At 50.5% G+C, this 13,164-nt stretch overlaps 1 pseudogene; it reads right to left on the bottom strand.

Moving 5' to 3' along the window:
• Window positions 1-861: 861 nt before the first annotated feature.
• Window positions 862-11,985, bottom strand: LOC147125365 (uncharacterized; annotated as a pseudogene).
• Between the last annotated feature and the right edge of the window lie 1,179 nt (window positions 11,986-13,164).

The raw sequence follows: 13,164 nt of genomic DNA, 5'->3' as shown, positions 1-13,164 counted from the left end.
GGCCACATCGTCCACATGCCTGATACGAGACTTCCAAAACAAGCGCTCTACTCGGAGCTCCGACACGGCAAGAGAGCCCCAGGTGGGCAGAGGAAACGCTTCAAAGATGCCCTCAAAGCCTCCTTGAAAAAGTGCAACATCCCCACCGACACCTGGAAATCCCTGGCCCAAGACCGCACAAAGTGGAGGAGAAGCATCCGGGAAGGTGCCGAACACCTCGAGTCTCTTCGCCGGGAGCAAGCGGAAGCCAAGCGCAGGCAGCAGGTGAAGCGCACGTCAACCCAAGCACCGCACCCACCCGCCCCTTCAACCGCCGTCTGCCCCACCTGTGACAGAGACTGTAGGTCCCGCATCGGACTAGTCAGTCACCTGAGAACTCATTTTTAACGTGGAATCAAGTCACCATCGGTTCCAAGGGACTGCCTAAGAAGAAGAAGTGAATGTTTGTCAATAGCCTATCCCCAAAAATGGAGACAGAAAAGTTGAGGAAGGGAAGGGAAGAGTCGGAGATGGACCATGTGAAGGTGAGGGAAGGGTGGAAATTGGAAGCAAAGTGAATGACATTTTCTAGTTCAGGGCGAGAGCAGGAAACGGCACCGATACAGTCATCAATGTACTGGAAAAAGAGGTGAGGGAGGGGACCTGACTAAGACTGGAACAAAGAGTGTTCCACATATCCCATGAAAAGGCAGGCATAGCTAGGGCCCATGCGGGTTCCCATAGCAACACCTTTAATTTGGAGGAAGTGAGTGGAGTCAAAGGAGAAGTTTTTCAATGTGAGAACAAGTTCAACCAGGCGGAGGAGGCTGGTGGTGGATGGGAACTGGTTGGGTCTCTGTTCAAGGAAGAAGCGGAGCGCCCTCAGGCCATCCTGGTGGGGGATGGAGGTGCAGAGGGATTGGACATCCATAGTGAAAAGGAGACGGTTGGGGCCAAGAAACTGGAAACTGTTAAAGTGGCGGAGGTCGGAAGAGTCGCGGGTGTAGGTGGGAAGAGACTGGACAAGGGGAGAAAAAATAGAGTCGAGATAGGAAGAGATAAGTTCTGTGGGGCAAGAACAGGCTGAAATGATGGGGCTACCAGGGCAGTCCTGTTTGTAGATCTTGGGAAGGAGGTAGAAGCGGGCTGTGCGGGGTTGGGGGACTATGAGGTTGACGGCCATGGAGGGAAGATCTCCAGAGGAGATGAGGTCAGTGACAGTCTTGGAAACAATGGCTTTATATTTGGTAGTGGGGTCATGGTCCAGGGGGAGGTAGGAGGAGGTGTCGGAGAGTTGGTGTTCAGCTTCCGCTAGGTAGAGGTTGGTTCGCCAAACAACAACAGCACCACCCTTGTCAGCAGGTTTATTGATAATGTTTGGGTTAGATCGGAGAGAACAGAGTGCTGCAAGTTCAGAGGGAGATAGGTTGGAGTGAGTGAGGGGAGCAGAGATATTGAGACGGCCGATATCATGCCGACAGTTGGCAATGAAAAGCTCTGGAGAGGGTAAGAGGCCAGGGGGAGGGGTCCAAGTAGAACGAGAATTCTGAAAGCGGGAGAAAGGGTCAACCGTGCGGGGGGAAGACTCCTGGCCAAAGAAGTGGGCACAGAGACAAAGGCGATGGAAAAAGAGCTCAGCGTCGTGCCGAGCTCAAAATTCATTGAGGTGGGGGTGTAAGGGGATGAAGCTTAGGCCTTTGCTGAGGACTGATCGTTCAGGGTCAGAGAGGGGAAGGTCAGAGTGGATAGTGAAAACACAGCAGGGGGTGAGATTGGAAGAAGGGATGGGGTCAGAGGAAAGTGAAGGGGAAGAAGTTTCCGGAGGGGCATTAGTGTCCAAGAGTTGTTGAAGCTTGCGACCCTTGACACCTGAAAAGAAGAAAAAAGGTTTTTGTTGAAGCGCCGGATGATGAAATGGAACTGCGGACCAGGACAGCTTTGAGAAAGAGTGAGTCGGTGCTGCTGGAAACATAGAAACATAGAAGATAGGAGCAGGAGTAGGCCATTCGAGCCTGCTCCGCCATTCAACGATATCATGGCTGATCATCCAAACCCTAGCACCCGGTCCCTATACCGACAGCCATCCCACCCAAGCCCTATCCCCGTAACCCCACATATTTAATCCCCCCTAACACTAAGGGTCAATTTTTATCATGGCCAATCAATCTAACCCGCACATCTTTGGACTGTGGGAGGAAACCGGAGCACCCGGAGAAAACCCACGCAAACACGGGGAGAATGTGCAAACTCCACACAGACAGTCACCCGAGGCCGGATTTGAACCCGGGTCCTTGGCGCTGTGAGGCAACAGTGCTAACCACTATGCCACCGTGCTGCTGAGGCAGAAGATCAGCCATGATCTCATTGAATGGCGGAGCAGGCTCGAGGGGCTGAATGGCCTACTCCTGCTCCTAATTCTTATGTTCTTATGTTCTTAGGAAGAGAGAGGTTGAGAGTGTGCATGTGGCGGCGCATGGCATTGAGCCTGGATCTCGGGATGCGGCGAGAGCAGTGGTTCAAGGAACGCTGACTATCTCGGCGATATCTGCAATCCTGGGTGGATCCGTAACACGAAGGGTGGAATTTAAGTTGAAATCCACGTGGAATAAGTCGGAACCGGATACAGCTACTGAGGAAAGAGATGTGGCTGTGAAAACGAGTCTTGGCCGATACCTGCTCAAACACGAGAAGGGAAACAGAAAGCAATGAAGATGAACAAGGTTGAAGAGAAAAAAGGAAATCCCGTCAGAGAGAAGAGAGGAACTTCTTCAAGGTGGGCATTCCTGGAAGAGAAGTGGCGGTGAACCAAACGCTAATACAATAGCAAAATACTGCAGATGCTGGAAATCTGCAATAACAGAAAATGCTGGAAACACTCAGTAGGCCAGGCAGCATCCGTGGAGAGAGGAACAGAGACAACGTTCCAGGTCTGTGACTCTTCGTCAGAACTGGGAAAGGTTCGAGATGGAACAGGTTTCAAGCAGCTGCAGAGGCAGGGAGAGGGGGGAGAAGAGGAAAGAAGAAAAGGGACAGCCTGTGATAGGGTGGAAGGCAGGAGCGGTGAAATGCTGCAAATGGGGATGGCAGAATCATCAACAGCTGCCATGTGAAAAAATAGGGGCAGAGGTTATGGTCTGAAATTGTTGAATTCAAAGTTGCGTCCAGAAGGCTGTAATGGGCCTAATGGAAAGATGAGGTGCTGTTCATCGAGCTTACGCTGAGCTTCATTGGAACAGTGTACTACCCCTCCGAAAGTGCAGCACCCTCAGTACTGTCCCTCTGACAGTGCGGCGCTCTCTCAGTACTGTCCCTCCGACAGTGCGGCGCTCCCCCAGTACTGCCCCTCCGACAGTAAAGCTCTCACTCAGTACTGTCCCTCCGACAGTGCAGCACACGATCAGTACTGCCCCTCCGACAGTGCGGCGCTCCCCCAGTACTGCCCCTCCGACAGTGCGGCGCTCCCTCAGTACTGCCCCTCCGGCAGTGGGGCGCTCTCTCAGTACTGTCCCTCCGAAAGGGCAGTGCTCCCTCAGTACTGAGCCTCTGACAGTGCAGCACTCCCTCAGTACTGCCCCTCCGATAGTGCAGCGCTCCCTCAGTACTGCCCCTCAAACTGTTAAGTCTGTGTGTTATAGTGATAATTACTACACAGACTACAAGAGTAAATTCAACAGGTCTTTGCTGGTTGGAGGTAGGGACTATACTGAATACAATATTACTACACAGTGCTTATATACCGGTGTGGTCACCACCGGTATTACGTATACAGCAGCCAGAGAAAGTAGTACATCTCTTAAGGTGGAACAGGCTTAAGTTCTCTTAAGGTGGAACAGGTTACATACACCACAATCCTCCCTTTTTAGCTTAACAGTCATATCCCCATTTAACATAACATAATAACATATATTATACATATATAACTTCAGGTATAACAGTTCAAAGGTTCAGTCTCTCAGGAGGCTTTCTGATGCGGCTTGGATAACGCCTCTCAGTAGTCTCTGATTCTTGTTGTTGAGGTGCCTCCTTTATTTGGTTTCCAATGTATTGGATGTCATCATCATCAAGTACATTCCCTGCCGAGGTAGATGCTTCAGGCTCATTAACGTCTTCCACAGTTGTCTCTGTCACAACCATGGGTTCGACCCTTGCTCTCGACTCTACCAGTTGATCCGCATGACGCCTTATCACATTATGACCAATATCTACTGTGTACATCAGAGGTCCTTGTCTGGCCCGAATTGTTCCGGACTGCCATTTTTCGTTTCCATAGCCCCTTGCCAACACTGGTTGTCCTACGTCGAAAGTTCGAGTGGTCTTGTTGTTAATATGCCGAAACTGTTTGTTTTCCACTTCCCTCCGCACATTTGGTTTTAACAAGTCCAACTTGGACCGCAACCTCCTGTTATAAAACATCATGGCAGGACTTTGGTTAGTCACTGCATGATCGGTGTTTCGATAGGACATCAGGAACTTGTCGACCTTGTGTTGCAGCGGAATCTGATCATCGTTCATGGCCTTAATTGCCTTTTTGAATGTCTGGACAAATCTTTCAGCCAACCCGTTTGTCGCCGGATGATATGGGGCAGAGGTATAATGTTTTACTCCATTCTTCTTTAAGAATTGTCGGAATTCTTCCGATACAAACTGTGGTCCGTTGTCCGAACAGATCTGTTCTGGCAATCCGTTCCTTGCGAATATTGTTCTTAACACCGCAATTGTCTTTTCTGAAGTAGTGGTATTCATCTTGATGACTTCTGGCCATTTGGAATGTGCGTCCACCGCGATTAGGAACATGGAGTCCATGAATGGACCAGCAAAGTCAATGTGTACGCGTTGCCATGGGGCTGAAGGCCATTCCCATGGGTGTAGCGGTGCTATCGGAGGTGCATTTTGCACTTTTTGGCACCCAGCGCAGCTTTTCGTTAACTCCTCAATCTGTTGGTCAATACCCGGCCACCATACATAAGCCCTAGCAAGACTTTTCATTTTAACTCCCCGCAGATGACCTTCATGCAGTTCGTTTAAAACTCTTTCCCTTAACTTGGGAGGAATAATCACTCTTGTCCCGTACATCAAGGTACCATGGCAGACGGACAGCTGGTCTCGCCTTGCCGAAAATGCCGGTAACAGAGGATCACCCCGTGTTGGCCATCCTTTCACTGTCACCTCGTAGACTCTGGACAGTGTCGGGTTGTTCCTGGTTTCTCTTTCAATACTTGCATTGGTGACTGGTAAACACTCAATGATGGTCGAATGAAATAACTCAACAGGGTCAACTTTCGTCGTGTCTTCTTCTTCAGGTAGTGGCAGGCGCGACAGCCCATCAGCATTGCCATGCTGTTTCGTACCTTTGAATTCTATTTGATATTGATGTGCCCCTAGGAAAAGAGACCATCTCTGGAGACGCTGCGCTGTCATCACCGAAACTCCCTTCTTAGGGTTAAAAATGGATACCAATGGTTGATGGTCTGTCAGAAGTGTGAATTTTTGGCCCTGCAGGTAATGATTAAACTTCTTCACTCCCCATACAAGGCTAAGAGCCTCCCTATCGATCTGCGCATAGTTGCGCTCAGCGGAGGTCAATGATCTGGATGCAAATGCGACTGGCCTTTCCGTGCCATTTGGCAACTTGTGTGAGAGTACTGCCCCAATACCATATGGAGAAGCATCACAAGCCAACCGAATAGGCAGTGTCGGGTTGAAGTGAGCCAACACTTCCTCTGAGGTGATCAATTCTTTGCTTTTGCGAAATGCCTTCTTACAGTTTTCGCCCCATTCCCATGGTACCCCTTTCTGTAAAAGAGCGTTTAACGGGTGCAGTACCGTGGATAGATTTGGCAGAAATTTATGGTAATAGTTAATTAATCCTAGAAACGACCTCAACTGAGAGACATTCTCCGGAGCGGGAGCCTTTACAACTGCCTCAATCTTGTCAGGAGACTTATGAAGCCCCTCCCGGTCAATGACATGGCCACAGTATGAGATCCGCTTCTGGAAGAACTCACATTTCTGCCGATTTACTCTAAGTCCATACTCTTTCAGTCTGTTGAGTACCAGTTCCAGGTTTGCGAGATGTTGTTCATCACCATCACCTGTGATCAGAATATCGCCCAGGTAACATTGTGTGCCTGGAATTCCCTGTAATACCTGCTCCATGGCTCTCTGCCAAATTGCTGGAGCCGATGCCACTCCAAAAACCAGCCTATTGTACCGGTACAACCCTCGATGCGTGTTGATCGTGAGGTATTGGCGTGACTCTTCTTCAACCTCCATCTGCAAGTACGCCTGCGCCAGGTCTATCTTGGTCAAGTGTTTCCCGCCAGACAATGAAGCAAAAATATCCTCAATCCGTGGAAGCGGATACTGCACCGTGTGAAGCACCGGATTAACGGTGATTTTGAAATCACCACAGATGCAAACCTTCCCTGGATCTCCTGGCTTGTTGCTCGCAGGACGTTTCATAACGGGAACAATGGGCGTAGCCCACTCACACCAATCTACCTTAGACAGTACACCTGAACGTTCTAGTGCTTCCAGTTCCGCTTCAACGGTAGGTCGTATTGCATAGGGTACCGGTCTGGCTTTAAAAAATTTTGGTTGTGCATGTTCATCAATCTTGATGTTTGCCGTAATTCCTCTCAGTGTTCCCAGTCCCTGCTGGAACACCTCTTTAGCATCATCCAATATTCTGGACAATCGTTTAGGTTTGACATCTGTTTCCCCGGAATCTACCGTTAGTGCCTTCAAGGAGTGCCAGTCCATATTCATTTTCCTAATCCACTCCCATCCTAGTAGTGGTGGACCTCCTTCAGGTAGCACATATAAGTCCATTACTTGGCTTTCTTCGCCCTTGTGGACCACTTCTACCTCTATTTTTCCGATGGGGTACACTCTTTGCCCCGTGTATGTTTTCAATATAATCTCCGTATCCTGTAGGGGAATATGTTGGAATAACCTTCTGTAATCTTTCTTATTCATGACCGTCAATGCCGATCCAGTGTCCAATTCCATTTTTACTTGGACTCCTGCTATCTGAAGAGTGACCCAAATTGTCTGGAGATCTGCATCCTTACCAACGTTGTGTACTCTTAAGCTATCCAGTTCATTACTACTAGCGTCTGAATCTGACTTCTGTTCGGTCAAACTGTTCTTTGTCACCTTGTGTACCTTTGTGTATTTTCCTTGCGGTGACTTTTTGTTGCTGGTCTTCTTTCCTGACCGGCATACTTTAGCTATGTGGCCAAGCCTGCCACACGTTCTGCATGCTTGGTTTTTAAACCAACACTGGTTCTGATCGTGCGTTATCTTTCCACAACGATAACATTTGACAGAACTCAAACCCAATTTGTTTGTACCAAGTTCCGGTGACCGTAGCTGCATTACTGCCGTGCCTCTCGCTGCGGCTTCGTGTGTTGCTGCCATAGTGACCGCCTTCTCAAGCATCAGCTCATTCTCCTCGAGCAGTCGCTTTTGTGTATCCTGTTTAAATAAACCACACACAAATTTATCTCGTAGTGCCTCTGTCAGTCCCGTTCCAAACTGACAATATTTTGCTAGCTTACGTAATTCCATCAAATATTCAGCATTGCTTTCATTCTGCAGCTGCCTTCTGTCGTAAAATTTAAATCGTTCCGCTAGCATCAGCGGCGTGGGGTTTAGATGATTTTTCAGGACAGTAACAATCTCATCGAACGTCTTATCCGCCGGTTCATCTGGTGATAACAGGTGTTTCAATTGCCTGTATGTCTTCGCACCCATTAAATTTAATAATGTTAGTGCTTTATCTGCATCAGGAATTTTATTTGCCTTACAATAATTTTGTATGCGTTCTACATACATGGCCCAATCTTCGATGTCACTATCAAAGGTATTAATGTTCCCATGTTTAGGCATCGTTGCAATTTATTGTATTTTTATGTTATCCAAGATGGCGGCTTCCCGCTCTTGTCATCGTCCTCCGCCCACAAAATGGCGGTTTTCCCACGTTTGGCGGTCTTCAACCGTCCCCCCCGACGCTGTCTCCGCTTCACCGCGGCTCTCGCACCTTCAGTTTCCCCAGACGCTGCGCCTTTTAGCCCGAATGCGGCCCTTATCTCCGGTCGCGATCGATGTCCCCGCGCTGCGCCTCTCGCTCGAAAGCGGCCCGGCCCTTATCTCCAGTCGCGATCGATCTCACCGCCCTTATTCCTCCGTCTTCCCAGCCCCGTCTGTACAGCCAACGCGGTTGACTTTCTGTCACGTCGCTGCCCGGCTTACCCACCACCGAGGTAGAAAGAAGAAAGCTGACAGTCGCTGATGGAGGCTTCGAGGTCAGGATGTCTTCTGCACTCCGGTTTCTCGATGCCTGCCGCTCGACGTGTCTTCCAGTAGGGTGATGAGGGTGGAAACCTCTCTTCGACGTCCTGTCTGTGGATGAAGCCGCCGTGGAAATAACTGCCGCAGGGTAAGAATCGGACTCGTCGCCACTGTTAAGTCTGTGTGTTATAGTGATAATTACTACACAGACTACAAGAGTAAATTCAACAGGTCTTTACTGGTTGGAGGTAGGGACTACACTGAATACAATATTACTACACAGTGCTTATATACCGGTGTGGTCACCACCGGTATTACGTATACAGCAGCCAGAGAAAGTAGTACATCTCTTAAGGTGGAACAGGCTTTAGTTCTCTTAAGGTGGAACAGGTTACATACACCACACAAACAGTGCAGCACTCCCTCAGTACTGCCCCTCCGAGACTGCAGCACTCCCTCTGTACTGCCCCTCCGACAGTGCGGCGCTCTTTCAGTACTGCCCCTCTGAAAGGGCAGCACTGCCTCAGTACTGACCTCCAACAGTGCAGCGCTCCCTCAGGACTGCCCCTCCGACAGTGCAGCGCTCCCTCAGTACTGCCCCTCCGACAGTGCAGCGCTCCCTCAGTACTACCACTCCGACAGTGCAGCACGCCCTCAGTACTGCCCCTCCGACAGTGCAGTTCTCCCTCAGTACTGCCCCTCCGACAGTGCCGCGCTCCCTCAGTACTGCCACTCCGGCAGTGCAGCGCTCACTCAGTACTGCCCCTCCGACAGTGCAGCGCTCCCTCAGTACTGCCCCTCCGACAGCGCAGCACTCCCTCAGTACTGCCCCTCCGACAGTGCGGTGCTCCCTCAGTACTGCCCCTCCAACAGTGCAGTGCTCCCTCAGTACTGCCCCTCCGACAGTGCAGTGCACCCTCAGTACTGTCCCTCCGACAGTGCAGTGCACCCTCAGTACTGTCCCTCCAACAGTGCAGTGCTCCCCCAGTACTGTCCCTCCGACAGTGCGGCGCTCCCTCAGTACTGCCTCTCCGACAGTGCAGTGCTCCCTCAGTATTGCCCCTCCGACAGTGCAGCACTCCCTCAGTACTGCCCCTCCAACAGTGCAGCGTCCCTCAGTACTGCCCCTCCGACAGTGCAGCGCTCCCTCAGTACTGCCCCTCCGACAGTGCGGTGCTCCCTCAGTACTGCCCCTCCGACAGTGCCGCGCTCCCTCAGTACTGCCCCTCCGACAGTGCGGCGCTCCCTCAGTACTGCCCCTCCGACAATGCAGCGCTCCCTCAGTACTGCCCCTCTGACAGTGCAGCACTCCCTCAGCACTGCCCCTCCGACAATGCGGTGCTCCCTCAGTACTGCCCCTCCGACAGTGCAGCGCTCCCTCAGTACTGTCCCTCTGACAGTGCAGCGCTCCCCCAGTACTGTCCCTCCGACAATGCGGCGCTCCCTCAGTACTGCCCCTCCGACAGTGCGGCGCTCCCTCAGTACTGCCCCTCCGACAGTGCAGCGCTCCCCCAGTACTGTCCCTCCGACAGTGCGGCGCTCCCTCAGTACTGCCCCTCCGACAGTGCGGCGCTCCCTCAGTACTGCCCCTCCGACAGTGCAGTGCTCCCTCAGTACTGCCCCTCCGACAGTGCAGCGCTCCCTCAGTACTGCCCCTCCGACAGTGCAGCGCTCCCTCAGTACTGCACTGGGAGTGTCAGCCTGGATTCTGTGCTCCAGTGTCTGAAGTGGGTCTTCGAACCCATGACCTTCTGCCTCAAAGGTGCGAACGAGCGAGTGCTACCCACTGAGCTAGGGGAGCAGCTCTGAGGAAGTGCAAAATATAATTATTACTCTTGCTTTTACTTTATTACACTTTACCATGCATGGAAATCATCGGCGACAGAGAAATTCCGCAGTAGTAACCAAGAACAGAGAGTTTGTAATATATTTTATATGCAACCGTGAATTTAATTTGTCAAATGCAAGGTGGAAATGAGTGAAATGCCTTCAATCCAGTTTCCAACTGATTATATGAACTGAACAGAGATCCTGACAATGACACAGCCCAGTCATAACAATCTCATTGCTTGTGCAGCTAACGTGCTTAATTCTCTTCCACAGGAATAGTTACCAAAGACGAAAGACATGAACGAAATCCTATCCTAATCCCCATTATAGCGAAATGTCACCGCTGGCCTCAGCCAACCTGCTGCGATATTTTCAGCAGAGCACCTATTTTTTTTCCTCAACCACTGCCGAAACTTGCTTCTCTGCGCGGTTTCCATTTTGACACAGTTTATAATGATCGCAAAGCACTTGAGATTGTTATACCCACAATGTGAAATCAATTTAAAAATGACGGATTGCCTCAGGGCTGACAAGATGCTGGGTGCTTCCTCTTCCTATAGCTGGCTCTTCTAAAATTAAATCGTAATTGCCCAATTTGCAGAGTGTAGGGTTGATAGTATTTCACAACTTGACAATCCCATATGTCGTGGTGTGTTTAATAACTTCAATCTACGCTTGTAATGAAAAAGAAAGAACTCGCATTTCTATAGCGCCTTTCACGACCTCAGGACGTCCCAAAGCGCTTTACAGCCAATGAAGTACTTTTTGAAGTGTAGTCACTGCTGTAATGTAGGAAACGCAGCAGCCAATTTGTGCACAGCAAGCTCCCACAAACAGCCATGTGATAATGACCAGATAATCTGGTTTTTTTTTTGTGATGTTGATTGAGGGATAAATATTGGCCAGGACACCGGGGAAAACTCCCCTGCTCTTCTTCGGAATAGTGCCATGGATCTTTTACGTTCACCTGAGAGAGCAGACGGGGCCTCGGTTTAACATCTCATCTGAAAGACGGCACCACCGACAGTGCGGCACTCCCTCAGCACTAGATTTTGCACTCAAATGATAGTGACAGTGACTCAGTGGACAGCTGAGAAGGTGGGGGTGTGAGGGAGAGTGGACCCGAGGGAGGGAGAGAGGGAGGGGGTTAGTGGGAGTATGTGTGTGTGTGTGTGTGTGTGTGCGCTAGGCCATTGTAGCAGAGCCTGGTCTTCAATCGTCTTGGATCCCCTTGCCATTGGACCAAGACCTTGCTCTGTCAAGCCCGTGTGGTAGCTGGTGTGCAACGGCCACCCCACGTTAAAAGAATTCACGCACAGGCATCTTCCACCCTTTAACATGAAGTTCAGGACCTGGAACGTCAGGACCCTCATGGACAACCCCAACAGCGACAGACCTGAATGTCGCACCGCTATCATAGCCCGGGAACTCAGGCACTTCAACATCAACATCGCCACCCTGAGCGAGACACGGCGGGCAGGAGAAGGCCAGCTCAGGGAACAAGGTGGCGGATACACCTTCTTCTGGAAAGGCAAACCAGAAGAGGAACGCCATCTCCATGGGGTTGGCTTCACCATCAAAAATTAGCTAGTTTGGCATCTTAGAGATTCCCCTTGTGGGATAAACAAACGCCTCATGACCCTTCGGCTCACCCTAACCCGGAATCAGTACGCTACAGTTGCCAGTGTGTACACCTCAACCCTGGAAGCTACGGACGAGGCCAAAGAGGAATTCTACTCCAGCCTTGAACAATCCCTGTCCCGAGTTCCAACGGGTGACAAGCTGATTCTCCTCGGCGATTTTAATGCCAGTGTTGGAAAGGAACATCGCCAGCATTGAGGCATTGATCACGCTCAACCAGCTCTGATGGACGGGCCACATCGTCCGCATGCCTGATACAAGACTCGCGAAACAAGCACTCTCCTCCGAGCTCCGTCACGGCAAGCGATTTCTAGGAGGGCAGAGAAGACACTTCAAGGACGTCCTCCAAGCCTGCTTGAAAAAATGTAACATCCTCATCGACTCTGGTCGCTCGAATTGGAGGAGAAGATTTCGAGAAGGCGCCGAACACTTTGAGTTTCTTTGTCGGGAGCACGCGGAGGCCGAGTACAAACAGCGGACGGAGCATCTGACAAACCAAGCACTCCACCCACTCGTCCCTTCAACCACTACCTGCCCCACCTGTGGCAGAGTCTGTAGATCCCGCATAGAACTCAATAGTCACCTTAGAACCACAGTATTGGAGTGGAAGCAAGTCATCCTCAACTCCAGGGGACTGCCTAAGAAGAAGAAGAGGACAGCACTCTCACCTCTGAATCAGAAGGTTGTGGGTTCAAGCCCCACTCCAGGAAACTTAAATGCAAAATGCTTTAGAGATGTCCTGAAGCTGTGAAAGGCACTATATAAATGCACGTCTTTCTTTTTTTTTCAAGTCTCTGAAGTGGGACTTGAAGCAACAAACTTCTGACTCACAGGTGAGAGAGGCATTGGGCTGGATTTTGATACTGGAGGCGTGTAGGAGGCGGGACTACAACTTTCGGGGTTGTAGTCCCGCCTCCATCGAGTTCTAGCCAACCCACGCGATTTTCACTTGATTGACCTTGTTGAGCCCACCCAGCGGGCTCAGCAGGGCAATTAAGGGCCACCCGGCAACAGGTGACATCACAGATTGACATTTCATCTGTCAAAAGCTTTTGACAGATGAAATATCAGCATTTCACAGCTCTTTGAAGCTGTCAAACACTGACAATCCTCTCAGGCTGATTTAGAGATCTCTCCAGAACAGAAAGCTGAATGCTGCAATTTTTGACAGCTCGCGGCCATTCTGTTTTCTGTGCCGGTGAGATGAGGGACTCCTGAGACCTGAAGGAAGGAAGCCTGTAAAGGTAAGTAAAGGTAATTAAACTTCTTTAAACACTTTACACACACTAAACACACTTACCTCTGCACTCATGCACCCATCACTCACCTGAACACCGGACATTGCGACCCCTCCAAGTCCTTCAGCCTGACGGTCCGCCGCGCTAACTTGGCGTGGTTTGGAGCCGTCGGGAATCCCAC

This window comes from Somniosus microcephalus, chromosome 1, assembly GCF_052327205.1.
Source record: "Somniosus microcephalus isolate GS21.2 chromosome 1, FLI_Smic_1.0, whole genome shotgun sequence".
Taxonomy (NCBI): Eukaryota; Metazoa; Chordata; class Chondrichthyes; order Squaliformes; family Somniosidae; genus Somniosus; species Somniosus microcephalus.
The sequence above is the reverse complement of the archived record's forward strand: the minus strand, read 5'-3'. Positions and strand labels throughout refer to the sequence as shown.